The sequence below is a fragment of the Pleurodeles waltl genome, chromosome 11 (genome assembly GCF_031143425.1).
Source record: "Pleurodeles waltl isolate 20211129_DDA chromosome 11, aPleWal1.hap1.20221129, whole genome shotgun sequence".
Classification (NCBI taxonomy): Eukaryota; Metazoa; Chordata; class Amphibia; order Caudata; family Salamandridae; genus Pleurodeles; species Pleurodeles waltl.
Genome location: NC_090450.1, coordinates 513,265,717 through 513,280,770, shown reverse-complemented (window position 1 = coordinate 513,280,770; position 15,054 = coordinate 513,265,717).

Genomic DNA, 15,054 nt, shown 5'->3' with positions numbered 1-15,054 from the left:
TGAAATAATCAAATACAAACATTATAATGTATCAACTTCAGTTTGGACATGGCACATAATACTAGTCTTAAACATTTTTTATGTGCCTTAACAATTTGTAGTGAGGGAAGCGCTGTGTGCAGAGGAGGAGGGGCAGGAGCCCTTTAAACATTGTTCGTGCTCCCGCCGTCGCGGGAAGCGCTGTGTGCAGAGGAGGAGGGGCAGGAGCCCTTTAAACATTAAACATTGTTCGCGCTCCCGCCGTGCCATGGCTACCTGAAGGTACTGTACCGGTGATCATTCTCTAAAATAAAATAGGGTCTTCAGGAAGAGCGTTTTTGGTGCCCGTGTGAAGGAGTACTGATTTCTAAATTGAAGGACGCGCCCCCCCTCACAAAGGTGAATTACGCGCAAGGCGTAAGTCAGGCCCATCCCTCCACAACTGCAGGGGACTCAGTGTGCCAAAAGGCTGTGACTGGACATTTGAACCAAGTAGGGTCTGAGTACAGTTTGGTTCTATTTTTTTCCCCAATCAGGGGACCTGAGTCTGATATACCCGTTAAAAATTACGGCGCCCTATCTTGGATAAAAGGGACTAGCGTGTCAAAATGGGAAAACGTAAGGGAGACAACGGGGGAAGAGAACCCACTCAGGAGGCCCCCCCCACCTAGGCTAATAACAAGTTACCTAACGTCTGTAATGGGTGCCATTGAAACAGGGATAGGGAGGGTAGAAGCTACTTTAGAGTTGTTTCTTGAGAAAGCAGGAAAGGCTGGGGAGGGGGGACGGAATCCGCCGGCAACACAGCTGCCGAGTAAGACCAAGATAAGAAACCCTTGTGTAATAACAGAAATTGATTTAATTGATTTAATTACTCCTACAACTCCAGAGAGCCCACCCTAAAATAAAAGCAGGCAAATAATTCCCCCCCCCTTCGTCAGTAACCCCCATATATCAAGTGGGATCTCCTGTAGATATGGAAGGCTCTGGAGAGTCTGGAGAGTCCTCATCAGGAACTAAGAAGATCAAGAGCAAATGCCCTTCTAAAACCCAAAAAATAAAACGAACTATAGGGAAACAACCAAAAGACTGTAAAAATTCAGATCCAATTAAAACTTGTTTTTTGCAAATTGAAGACCAACTATGAGACATCAAAAAGTTATGCTCATCAGTTCTGGAGAGAGTGGCCGCTCTCGAGCAGAAGGTTGAATCTATAACGAATATAAAACCTAAACCACGAAGGCAGAATCTCAGAACATTCACCCCACTCCTGAATGCTTACCAGCTCCACCTACTTATCAGCATCAGAACTTTAGAATATCTCCTGCCCAGAAGCCAACCCAAAAACCTCTGCACATAGAGGCCTCACAGGACTCTACAAACTTACAGCATCAGTGGGGCACAAACAAACGGGAAGGCTGGCTGGGCCAGGAGACTTTAAGTACTCAGGCAGCCTGTCCAAGGATACCACTGGCATGTGCCCCCTATGTTTTAATCTTGGAAAATGCCCCTATATTGGAAAGCACCCTCCCCGAGTCCCATATGTCACTGCTGAATAAGGTGACTCATTGGGTAGGAAAACACACGGGAGAGCGGGTTGACTTCCACAGGGACATTCTAACTGTACGAAGGGTACCCTGGGTTGGCTCATCCCCTAAAACATCACCTGGGGACTGTATTATAATAAACTTTAGGACCCCCAGGATTGTTAATGCCTTGTATCACCACCTCTCAACTATGAGATTATCTGTAGGGCCTATAAGAGTCCAGCGTCTGACTAAGTTTATCCCTCTGTTATCAAACCCATGCTATTCTGATTCAACCTACTCTGGGAATCAGAATCCCAACAACCCTGGTCTCTCCAACCCCTCTGACATTGCTTTGACATTATCTAATAGATATGAGACCCTGACCTCACTAGAGCAGTTAGATTGACCATTACTAACTGAGCCACCCATGCATGGCCCCCTGGAGATAAATGTACTCCCACAGTCCCCCTTAGAATCTAAAGGTGTCCCTGATACACATGATATACAGGGTATGACACCCTTAGGGTTTATTTCATGGAATGTTGCAGGTCTAAAATCAAAAATTGGAAACCCGGATTGGATAGATTTAGTGATGGGATACCTAATTATTTGTTGTCAGGAGACCTGGCTCACAGAATCACCACATATTAATGGCTACACCACATATTATGTTCCTGCAACCAAGGCCCTTGCAGGTAGAGCTAAGGGCGGTCTGGCCATCTTCCTATCTGTGGAGGCTGGAGGGATGGAAGCCCGTTTTGTAGGCATATCGCCTTTTTTTCTGGCCCTATCTTTGAAACTAGAAGAACCATTTGATATACTACTGATCAACTACTATAACAACACCTTTGATAACTTGGACATTAGTGTGGTCAGCAGTCTGGAGACCTTAATACATAAGGTAACAGTATCCAGTAAAAAGGACATAAGAATAGTCTGGGTTGGTGATTTTAATGTCCACCTCTGCGAGCCAGAGTTCCTTGACTGCTGTGGACTCCTGGACGAGAATGACAACCCCATTCAACACTTCAAGCATTCCCCGTATGGGAACGCTCTTAATTCTTTGATAACAGTAAATTCTCTTTCCTTTCCCACACCCGCTATTAGAGGGATACCAACATTTGTAAGGGGGGACACTCACACCACTATTGACTATATTATTTATTCTAGAGAATTGTCCCCTATAACAGGACAACTCAGGGTTACCCCGACCTGTTTTAGCGATCATAATCCCCTGTCCATTGTGATTAATTTAGATCTGATAAATGATTCAAGAAGAGGGAAGCGACACCCTGCCATGAAGCTCTCATCCCGAAAAGGGCTTACAATTAAATGGGGGAAGATAAACAGTAATATCTTTTTTAGAGATTTATTCTTGAATAAATGGCCATATGTTATGACATCCCTGGATGAAAATAAGGCCCCGCATGAAATTATCCGTGCATTCTCCTCTCTGACAAAATATATGGCGGAGAAACTACAGCCTCAACGAGCTAATAAAGCCCACGGCCCAAGATGGTTTAACCACGCATGTACCACATCCCTAAGCAAGCTAAAAAAAACAATCAATGCATCTCCCAAAGATCTACAAGCAATCAAGATTGCCAGGAAAAACTATAAAGAAGTTCTTGCCAAAAGGAAAGTTGAACTAAGTGAATCTGCGTGGGAGGAATTGATGGCTGCAAGCAAAATTAAAGATACAACTGCATTCTGGCGTGTGGTTAACTCTCCACTATTGAGCGATAAACATGAGACACCCATGGACACTGTCATCCCAGCCAAGACCTGGGTGGACTATTTTTAAAAAACTCTCGCCATAGAGACAAATTCCCAATCAGAAATTCTAAACTGTCTAAAACCTGCAGGAAATGATCAGCCAAGTTTGGCTTTTAGTAATATTATAAGCGTGGATGACATTAAACAAGCAATTCAAGATAGTCCATCTGAGAAAGCCCCGGGTCCAGACAGAATTCCTGCTGACTTATATAAAGCACTCCCAGACTTCTGGGGTCCACTGCTAACCAATGTCTTGAGATCGGTTGTGATGGGCCCTTTAGTAGACTCTTGGAAAGAAGCAATCATCGTCCCGATTTTCAAGAAGGTAGATAGGGCAGACCCCCTGTGCTATCGCCCAATCTCTTTGCTGGACAGTTCAGTCAAAATTTTAGGCCGAGTAATTTTAAATAAGCTAGAAGAATGGGCGACTGATACTCACTCCCTCTCGGAAATACAATTTGGCTTTCGCCCAGGGGTGGGCACAGTCGAACAAACTCTTAATTTGACACTTATAGTCCAGAAATATACTAAAGCCAAAAGGGGCTGTATACACTTAGCATTTATGGATCTCTCCTGCTCTTTTGATACAGTCAGCAGGGAGAAATTTTGGAAGGTAATGCTGGGTATGGGAGTGGATAAAGACATAGTTATATTACTTAGTAAACTTCATGCCTGTGTTAACGCGTCCCTTTATGTTAATTAATACACATTAGGACTCGTTTTAGGCCGATGAACCTTTGGACCCAGTGGTGAGACACCGTAAGACGAGATAACTGATTAATATATTAAGTAATACATTGATAATATTGTCAACATATATCACCACAATCTATTTCACTTTAAACATCAGTTAAATCTTTCGGCGCAACCATGACCTTTCAGTCATGAATAACCACACCTCATTGAAGTTTTGTGAATTTTATTCCCTATTGATTACAATCTAATAGCAAACGTATTAATCAAGGAACAAAAGCATACTCATAATGCGATAATAATGCAAAGATCTCAAACATAGGATAGTAACATGAAGATTAACAAATCTAACACGTAAAACCTCGTAGGATTTTAGTTCAGCATAGCATCACGTCAGTCTCGTCAGTTTTGTCAGTCAAGATGAATACCTCATCTACCCACTAATTAGCATCGGCATGTTGGGCTTCATGCAAAACAATTTAGAACACCAATTTGGAAAACATCTAAACTAAGGTCTCTAATCACAAATATACAGCAGTTGGTACCTAGAAAGAAAAGGCAAATAAGTGAATTACAATAGCAACATTATAATTACCCTCCGGGATAGGTCAGCATACAGGATCAGTCTTCGTCTTCAGGACATCAGTTAGATCGTCGTCAGTCTAACTAATCTAAGGGCAAGGGACATCTCCCTCATAAGGAGGGAAATGTAATGGGGCAGTCTATGGGCGAGGATGGTTTTGTCTAAATCTCAAATCACCAAATAGAGTGACAGAGTTTCTGGATGCAATCGATATCAATCCCTACCTAATGCTCTTGAGTCTCCTGTGTCATGAGTTTTTATCCCTTTTCCAAAATACATTCCCCCAAAATTCTATTGGACAGTCACTTCACCCCACTATCTGTGACCTATTAAATTATACATTAAGTAATGCATTTGTCATTCTTTGATAGTTTTCTGCACTTTGATTGGTCTTCATAATTGATGTTTTTCGTAGGTGGCACATCCGGGGTTACTTCATTTTCTGGCACCTTCTTCGAGTCAAGAGTTCTCTTCTCCGCGATTTAGTGTCCTTGGAAGTGTCCATGTTTGTTGCAAAGCCTAAATTTTTATATACTAAAGCTGCTAGTATGCGGATGAGAAAATCTAGCAATGTTACATACAATGGAAAAAAGAACAATTGCTGGTTCATGGCCTTTTGCGAGTCAGCACACTGAAGAAACAGAAAAATAAGCTTTAATATGAGAGAGCTGCATAGCTAGTTTTCCGACTCACGCTAACTTAAGATGTATGAATTCTAATGCAATCTTTATCTGTGTTAATAATTTCCAGTTAATCATAATACAAACAATTAATTTCTACAGTCAACATTAGTCTATGCATACGAAAAATTCTCCACGTTAAAATACGTTTCAATGAATAATATTATTAATGCAGCATTGTTAAATATAGGCATTTCACATCTAAAATAGGTAATGTTTAAACTATGCTCTCTCAGTCCCTCCTCTGATGACGCTCGTCATCACACAATTTTTCTCTAGTATTAATTTTTCACCTTGCGCATGATACGCATTTCAACATCTTGCCATTATGTGAGCTTTCCCATATTTCATTGAACATTTTCTCTCTCTCTTTCACTTTCTTCGTTTCTTCTAGTTCTTTTAGTCCAATTTCTTTTTACTTTGTCATTCATTTTACATGCCCCCCATAATCCTAATAAACAAACCAAAACAATTAATAGACCCATCATAATTTTTGCAAGTACCCCATTCCAAATGTTGGTAAACCAGCTTCCCACTCGGGCAATTCCTTTCCCAAATTTCTCCCAAACACCAGGTTCTTTCAGATCCTTCAAGTCTGTACTATCTCTAGTAAGGTTAATAAGCATGCTTCTAATTTTCTTACTGTTATCTGGAATAAATGTGCAACAATGACGCTCATTAAGCATTTTGCAAACACCTCCACTCTTTGCTAAAAGAATGTCTAAAGCAAGCCGATTTTGAAGAGTCATAGCTCTTTCTGCAGCAAGTTCAGTATCCATTAGGAGTATTGCTCCTGTAAAGTTTGTCAGCATGTTATCCACAATAGTGGACAACTTTTGAATTTTCATAGAATTCAAGATAACCCCTACTGATGGGATTATGGCTCCAAATATATCACCAATGACAGCCGCCACTGATTCTCGTTTTTGTCTAGGATGTTGTAATTCGGACGTTTTAGGTATTTGTTTCAAGTCATCAATCTGGTATATCTTTGGAAATACTATTCCCAAATAACATGTTCCATACCATCCCTTAGGGAGACGGTAATATGCATTCAGTACACAAATGTAATAGATTCCAGGGATTGCTGGATCTTGTCCATTTAACATAAAGGTCCATTTACTCTGAAACAAAAACACATGCCTACATTCACTCGTACCCACAAACAAATTATCTTGATCGGATTTTGGTCTATATATACAGAGCCTACCTACGTGTAATGCGTCTATAGCTAATTTGCCTTGTGTTTTGATTGCAGTGTAAGCATAATCATTTGCATAAGTATGTTTTTCTAGGCCTTTTTCTAACCTTTTTTTCAGTGCTTTGCGTCTATCATCTGTGTGATCTAAAAAGCTTTTCTCTACAGGAGATAATAAGCAAGTCAAATTATTGCGATGTGCATAAGCAGTTCCAAATGTAAGTGTTGGCTCAAAGAATCCTCTAACTATTTTTATCTCATGCTCTTTAGCTAATTTATTCAAAAATTCAATCACAGGCACAAAGGAAAACACAACATCTAAGTTTGAATAAAAGTATTGCACATGCTCTTGATTATAGAATCTTGTTAATAGCAAGCTGCAAGTAATTCCGTAAGTAAGAGGGAGGCTATGATAGGTAACTCCCTCCTGTACAGACGAAGGAGTTTTAGTACATACATAACAATCTTTCGCATCCATAGTTTCCACATACTCATTTAGTAAGTGATAGAAGACATTAGTAGGAAGTTCCCCTTTTGCATTAGTTCCCTCATGCATTGTCTTGCGTCTTGCTCAAATCTCTCCCACGGTGATAGTTTAGTAGTGGTAGTTTCAGGTTTCGAAGTTGCATTAATAGTTTCTTTCTCTCTCCATGGCATTCCCACAATCACTCCCACAATCATTACTGCACATACAACACCTATTATAAGACCTAACCAACCACACACCTTACTTCCTTTGCTACTATAAGCCATGTTTGTATAGAATCAGAATAGCAGATCAACAATCAACTTGAGAAGAAAAAAACTCTTTTGCGTATATTACAGCGTCTCCACTCACTCTAGGACCCCTTTTCGTCAATTCAGGTTAGCAGCTTGTCGTAATCAGGTTTTCTTTAAAGTCAAATCCAGGTTTAGTGTCACTTTCCAGTAGTTTATAAAGTCTCTTTCTCTTTTCAGCTTTCACGAATTCAATTTTAGCCAAGTTTTCACTTTGAATATCTTCAGGTACCGTAGTATTGGCCTGGTACTTCTCGATCAAAGCAGAATGCTAAGAATTCTTGTTGCCATTCAGAGGTTGTAGCATATGCCCATTCAGGACTTGTATATCTTCTGTTTGCTATTCTTTTTCTTTTTAGCCTTTGTTCACCTTGTTGTTCTCCTTCACTCAGATCATCTGCTTGTGAAGCATCACTTTCTTCTATTATTGTCTCATTTGATATCTCTCTTATTTTGGGATGTGACTTGTCTGGCCAATTATCGCCTCTATGTGTCTTGGATCGGTGTTTTCCTTCAGGACTTTGGACAGCACCCTCCTCTTGTGATATGGTGTTTTCTCTTGACGGACCTGCAACTGGTTCAGGGGACTCTGACACGTTTTGATTTGTATCTACAATTTCTCCTTCTCTTTCGTCTTCTAGTTCTATGCTGAGTTTGGGCTCTAGTCCGTATTCGTCTACTTCTGGGAGAACCTCTCCTTGACTTAGTTCTCCTGCTGCCTCAACTGAGATAGGCACTCTGTCGCCTCTCTCGATCTCATTGACAGTTTGAGGGACAAGGCTGTTCTCAGTGGGCTCTCCAGTAGTCTCAGTTCCTTCTTGACTGATCCCTGACTCTGAGATTTCTCTTCCTGAAGTTGCTGTACCGGAAACTTCAAGTTCCTCTTCAACAGGACACGTTACCCTTTTTGTGTGACTGGCATGTATCCAGTTGGGAACCCCGGCACACTTCACAGCAGTGGTGGTCGTCAATATTACTTGATACGGCCCCTTCCAACGCAGCTCAAGACAAGATTTTCTCACGTGCTTCTTGACAACCACCCAATCTCCAGCTTGCAGAGAGTGACCTGGTTCGCCATTTGGTGGCAACGCGTTAGCTTCCACCTGGTGAGAGAAAGAGCGAATCACATCAGCCAAACCTTTGCAGTAATCCAACACCATATCATCTGTAATATTCACTAGGGCATTGGCAGGTACGGCTGGTAATCTCATTGCTCTGCCCATGAGGATTTCATGGGGGGACAGTCCCGTTTTCTTATCTGGGGTGTTTCTCATAGACATGAGTACTAGAGGTAAAGCATCTGGCCATTTCATGTTTGTTGCAGCACACATTTTTGCTATTCTTGATTTTAAGGTACCATTCATCTGTTCAACTAGTCCTGATGCTTCAGGACGATAGCTACAATGCAACTTTTGTTCAATGTTAAGTGCGGCACACAGAAGTTTAATCACCTCATTGTCGAAGTGTCTTCCCCTATCTGATTCTATAGAAACCAGAAACCCGAATCTTGGTATCAGTTCTCTGAGTAGTAGTTTTGCAACTGTAAGACTGTCATTCCTACGTGTGGGATATGCCTCAATCCAATGACTGAACACACACACAATCACTAACACGTATTTCAATCCTCCACACACAGGCATTTTGATAAAATCCATTTGCATTTTGTTAAATGGACCTCCAGCTCTCCCAATGTGGCTCAAAGTTACCATAGTCCCTTTTCCCGCATTCATCTGTTGACAGATGATGCACCTGTGACAAGTGATCTCTGCGGCATGTCTGAATTTTGGATTGAACCAATCAATCTTAAAGGATCTGATCATGGTGTCTCTTCCTAGATGGGCCTGCCCATGGTATAGCCGTGCAAACTGTGACAAAAGGCTATTTGGCAAGACGAATTTTCCCTCTTCTGAAACCCATAGATCATCTGCTCTTTGTACACATTGCATTCTCTGCCAGGAACGTTTCTCTTCTTTGCTGGCACGACTTTGTAAAGTCTTTAGTTCGTCTAAGGTATCAACCACTCGTAATGCTAGGCTTAAACTCATGTCATTTTCCGGTTGTGGTAACAATTCCCACTGCTCCTTAAATGATATACAATTTAGTGCACAAAATCTTGCAACCTGATCTGCATAACTGTTTCCCATTGACACAAAATCTTGTGATCTGGTATGGGCACTGCACTTCACCACAGCAATTTCAAGAGGTAACTGAATCGCATGTAACAAATCTCTTATTTGTTCACCATTTTTCACAGGAGAACCAGAGGAGGTCATGAAACCCCTCTGTGACCAAAGTTGGCCCAAATCATGCACAATTCCAAATCCATATCTGCTGTCAGTATAGATGGTAACCTTTGAATTTACAGCCACGTGGCATGCTTTTGTAAGAGCTATCAATTCTGCCACTTGTGCGGAAAACACTTTTTCGAGCCAAGAGGCTTCGACAATGCCAGTTATGGTGCATACTGCGTAACCGGCTCTCAATGTTCCTGCTGAATCTCTTAGACAGGACACATCAACAAACATAATGTAATCGTTTTCTTTGAACTGGGTATCCTGTATGTCTGGGCGAGGTTTGGTACAGAGCTCAGTCACCTCAAGACAATCATGCTCAAATTCTTCCCCATCTTTGATATCTGTATTTTCATTGGGAAGTAAAGTTGCCGGGTTCAGCACAGTGCATCTCTTTAGTGTGACATTTGGTGACCCCAGTATAATCGTCTCGTATCTAGTAAGTCGGGCATTTGTCATATGTTGTGTCTTAGTTCGTGTCAACAGAATTTCAACTGAATGTGGAACCATTACTGTCAGAGGGTATCCCATGACTATGCCTTCACATTGTGACAGGCTTTGACCAACTGCTGCAACTGCTCGCAAACAACCCGGCAAGGCTGCTGCGACAGGGTCCAAAGTAGCTGAAAAATAGGCTACAGGGCGATTTGCATCTCCGTGGACCTGTGTTAAAACAGACAAAGAACAAGCATCACGTTCATGACAGAACAACAGAAAAGGTTTTTCATAGTCAGGCATTCCTAATGCTGGTGCCCTGCACATGCATTCCTTTAATTCTAGAAATGATTCAAGCTCCTCTTTTGTCAAAGTTATGGTGTACGGTTCGTCCTTGACTTCTTTTCCTGTCAATTTTATTAAAGGTTTTGAGATAATCGAGAAGTTGGGTATCCACTGACGACAGTAGCCCACCATTCCCAAAAACATCCTGACATCTCTTTTTGTTGTTGAGGGATTCATTTGTAAAACAGCTGTTATTCTCTCCTGTGATATTCTACGGGACCCTTTTTCAATCAGATGTCCCAAGTATTTCACTTCTTTTTGGCAATATTGCAACTTTCTGGGTGACACTTTGTGCCCATTATTTCCCAGATGATTCAATAATGCAATAGTATTGTATTTACAGCTGTCTCTGGTCTTTGATGCAATTAGAAAATCATCAATGTATTGTACAAGTGTTGAATTAAAAGGCAGCACAAGTGGTTCCAAATCCTTTTTCAATATCTTATTGAAGATGGATGGTGATTTAGAAAACCCCTGAGGAATTCTGCACCAACTGTACACCTTATCCAGGAATTTGAAACTGAACAAAAATTGACTGTCTTCATGAAATGGTACAGAAAAGAATGCTTGTGATAGGTCTATCACAGTACACCATTCAGCATCACAAGGGACTTGGAACATTATTACTGCTGGGTTAGGTACCACAGGGCAGCATTTGATCACAATTTCGTTTATTTTTCTGAAATCCTGCACAATTCGAACTTTCCCACAGGGCTTCTTCAAACCCATAATGGGAGAGTTACACGGACTGCTCAGAACTTCTTTCAGGACTCCCTGTCTGAGGAAATCTGCAATTATTTGTGTTACCTCAATGAGGACGTCCTGGGTCATGTGGTATTGTGGTACTTGTGGGAACACTGCATTCTGATTTATTTGTACCTTGACTGGTTCTACTCCCTTTATCAACCCTACTTCTTTCCCAGTCAAATCCCACACCTTTTCTGTTACAGTCCCTTGTAGATCGGCAGGCAAGTCGATCAAGATGTGTATTGGAAATAAAGTAATCAAAGGGTAGTCTTCATTTGTCTCTCCCCCTTCCTCTATGCATTGACTTTCATCCCCCTCATCGTCACTGTTTGTCTGTACTTCTATTCCATCACTGGAACAGGTAATCGAGCATTTTGTCTTACACAGTAAGTCCCTTCCTAGTAAGGATACTGGACTTGAATCGCATACAACAAACCTATGCAGGCCTTGGAAATTACCAATTTCAACCTGCACCGGATCAGTAATTGGATTAGTCAGGTACTGGTTTGCCACACCAACCACTCGTATAGTACGCCCTGAGAGAGGTAATCTCGGGACTTCTGCACTTCGAACTGTAGAGCGTGTAGCTCCTGTGTCGACCAAAAATGAAACCTTATAGCCCATTACTTTTCCCTCTACATATGGGCCTCTCTGATCCACCTCTAAAGATGCTGCAAGCCTACACTCTTCACTGTCTGAGCTGTCATCTGACCAATCCTCATTCATGCCATTTTCACCTCGTAATGGGAATTGTTGCACAGTGTTGTTTTGATTGGTTACCTGACCTGTGACCTGCTGAGGAAGCATCACCTGTTGCTGTTCCATCGGAGCCATGGGTAATTGCATTTGCTGTCTAGGCACCATAGGAATCTGCTGCTGCACTGGTTGCATTGACACTGACTGGAAACGCGGCATTTGCATCTGTTGCATGGGCTGTGCCCCTTGCATTTGTACTGAATTATTCTGAAAATTCGGGTTCTGATGTCTCACTTTTGGACCTCGTGTATTTTGTAATGAACCAACATTAATGCTCTGCTGAACTGCACCATCCTGCACCATATTCGGACAATCCCGTTTCCAATGTCCCATGCCCCCGCACGCATGACATGGTGACATCTTTTTCATTCACTGACCGTCGTTTTGAATAATAACATTACTCATGTCCGAACCACGGTTCACAAACCCTCGACCTCTACCTCTCGGCTGTGCCTGAAACACACCATTCATTTGCGGTTGTTGCTGTATCATTTGCTGAACTCCATTCCCCTGGATTCCAGCTTGTGCAGCTCTTATCTGCATCACCATCACTTTCTCCTTCAACTTTTTCTGCTTTAACTCAATCTCGTCACTACAGTATTTCGCATACTGCAGTACCTCATCAATCGGTTTAGCTTGCCAACAAATCAAATTGTTCTTAATCATCTGGCCGACCTCTGGCCTCAACCCTTCGACGAACCTAAACACAAGGTGGTTCATGTCCTTCGGTTCAATAGTCTCAGTACCACTGTAGTGTTTGAACGCTTTTAATAATCTCTCGTAATATGCGTGTATTGACTCCTTAACCTCTTGAGAAGTCCGGTCAATTTTCTGCCAATCGGTCACCTTCGGCGACACCTTTTGTTTCAAAAACTCAATTACTTTGTGATAATATTTCATCACTTCTTCTGAAGGTGCTCCAGTCACCTTATCTCTCGCCGGCTCCTTCGTGGGCCGATCTACCCCTCTCTTGCACTCGAGCCACAAATCTGGCGGAACAATAATCTCAAACAAGGTATTCAAGTCTTCCCAGAGACGCTTTGCAAGTTTCACGAACCTATCCGTCTGTTGATACCACTCGATCGGCTTTTCTCTTAGCCTAGGATAATCATTCGTAAAGGATAAAATGTCTCCTCTAGTCCAAGGCACATGTACTAAAACACCACCAGCTGTTTCTCTCATAGGTAAGATTTTTACTGAATCTAGATTAGGTGTAGCCCCACCTTTATTAGATCCTGGACTATCTCCCTTTTCCTTATCTCTTTTCTTTGCCCATCGACCTTCCCATTTTTCTAATGCGCTCAAACTTGAGCATTCTGCAACAATTCTCTTAAGAGTGCTTTCATGCCTGCAGACCTCATGTGTTCAAAATCTTTTGAGTTAAAGTCTAATCTGTAACTCCTTTTCAAATGCTTAGTGTTTCCGATATCGATGTTATATTTGTCTGCCAAGTTTGCTAATCTCTGATGTATTTTGCCCACCTCTTTGGTGATCTTGGGACATAAGTATCTCAATTCTGCCTCAGTGTATGATTCCAACCTATTTACTCCCATAGTTCCTTCCACTAACTCGGCAGCTTCTGCCCCCAATTGTACAAAATTCAAGTATTCATCTTGTTTTTCCCTCTCAGGTTCAACTGTAGTTACTGCAGTCTTTTGTGAGGTGTATGTTTTTTCTAACCATTCATTTAACTGTTGTACAGTAAAACCCTGCAGTGAAATGTTCCCTGCATGTATCATTGGAGAGTGTGAGGTATTCGTACTCATAGTTTGGGGAGTTAAGACTCCCAACCCTGCTTGACGCATCGCTTCAAGAGGCGCCCCTACTGGACTAAGGTCCATCAGGGGTCTCGGTGGCTCATTTGCTTGCTCTCCAGGGGCCTTTATCTGTGGAGTCCCCATAGGCCCTCCTCTTATCGCTTCCTGTGTCGTCATTCCCTGTTCACACACCCCTGTTTTACCTTGTGCATATAACGGTACTGGGGGACCAACAGTAATAGGTAGCGATATAGCAGCAGGTGTCTGACCTGGACCCAGACTCCTTGGAGCAGCAACACCATAGGTCTGCTCCAGCGTACCCGGAACAGGTACTAACGGCGGTCCCGCTACAGGGTTATACCCAGGTATCAGCTGTGGTGGTTGGGACACCAGTTTCGGAGTCGATTCAATCTGTATTAACTTTGGCTTTGTGTATATCGGGTCTGGCGGCACTATCAAGTTTGTAGTAGTCTCAAGTACTGGGACATCAGGGTAAATTCTTTTTATCTGTGGTGGAGGCTGCAACTGTATCGGCAAGTCTGGTGCAGTGGGTACACTGACACCATTCTGTATCAAAGCTGTATCGCTAGTCTGTGCCGTATCAGTAACTCCCTTCTCTTGCATCTGGTTCCCAGGGTCCAAGCTAGTACTTGGAGCACTATCACTCACCGCATATGGTGGCGGTCGATCATGTAATAATCTATCTATAAATTCTTCATCATCTGAATCATCTTCCTCTTCCCAGGACCTTTTGTTCTCTTTAGTTTTGCCTGAATCTTTGTCAGTTTTACAAGAAGCTTTCTTTCCCTGTGTCTCTTCTCCTTGTGTTATTGCTGGGAATAACTTTAACCCATCTACAATCCCCCGTCTCCACATCTTGCTCTCATTGTCCCATCTAGCTTCGGCATATGATTTTTCTGCCCTTTTCAGCCTTCTCTGAAACCTTTCTTGTCTATGTTTAAGAGCCATCAAGTCCCAAATCGCCAAAGCCTCGTATTGTGCCGGTCTCGGAGGTGGTTTCTGCGTACTTAACATCCACCTCAAATTTTCTAGCACCTTTGGATTAAATGTCCCATGTTCTGGGAACGCTAGACACCCCTCTTTCTCTGTTAGTTTGCGCCATTGTTTCATCCATAAACAAGGTGCAACACCCTTTTCTTCCATAACCGTGTAAGCCGGAGTACCCTCAGGTGGTGTAGGTTCCCCATCGGTTGCGACAATATATACATCTCCCTTTAAAGCGCTTTTGAATGCCTTTACAAAATTCATTTTTGCAATTCCTTATTTCGTATTTTTAATCAGAAATGGCTTAGTTCCCAGGACACTCTTCACCTGCCCTTTCTCAACCTATTGCCTCTCACAGACGGCAGCGAATCCGTGCGCGACCCCTCTCGGCATTTGACCTATCTCAGCGCGGCACCACTGATGTCACACTCACACACACTGCAGCTGACAAAGTCTTGCGGCTTGTCCGCCCTTCACTAACGCCTTACAACTCATACAAACTA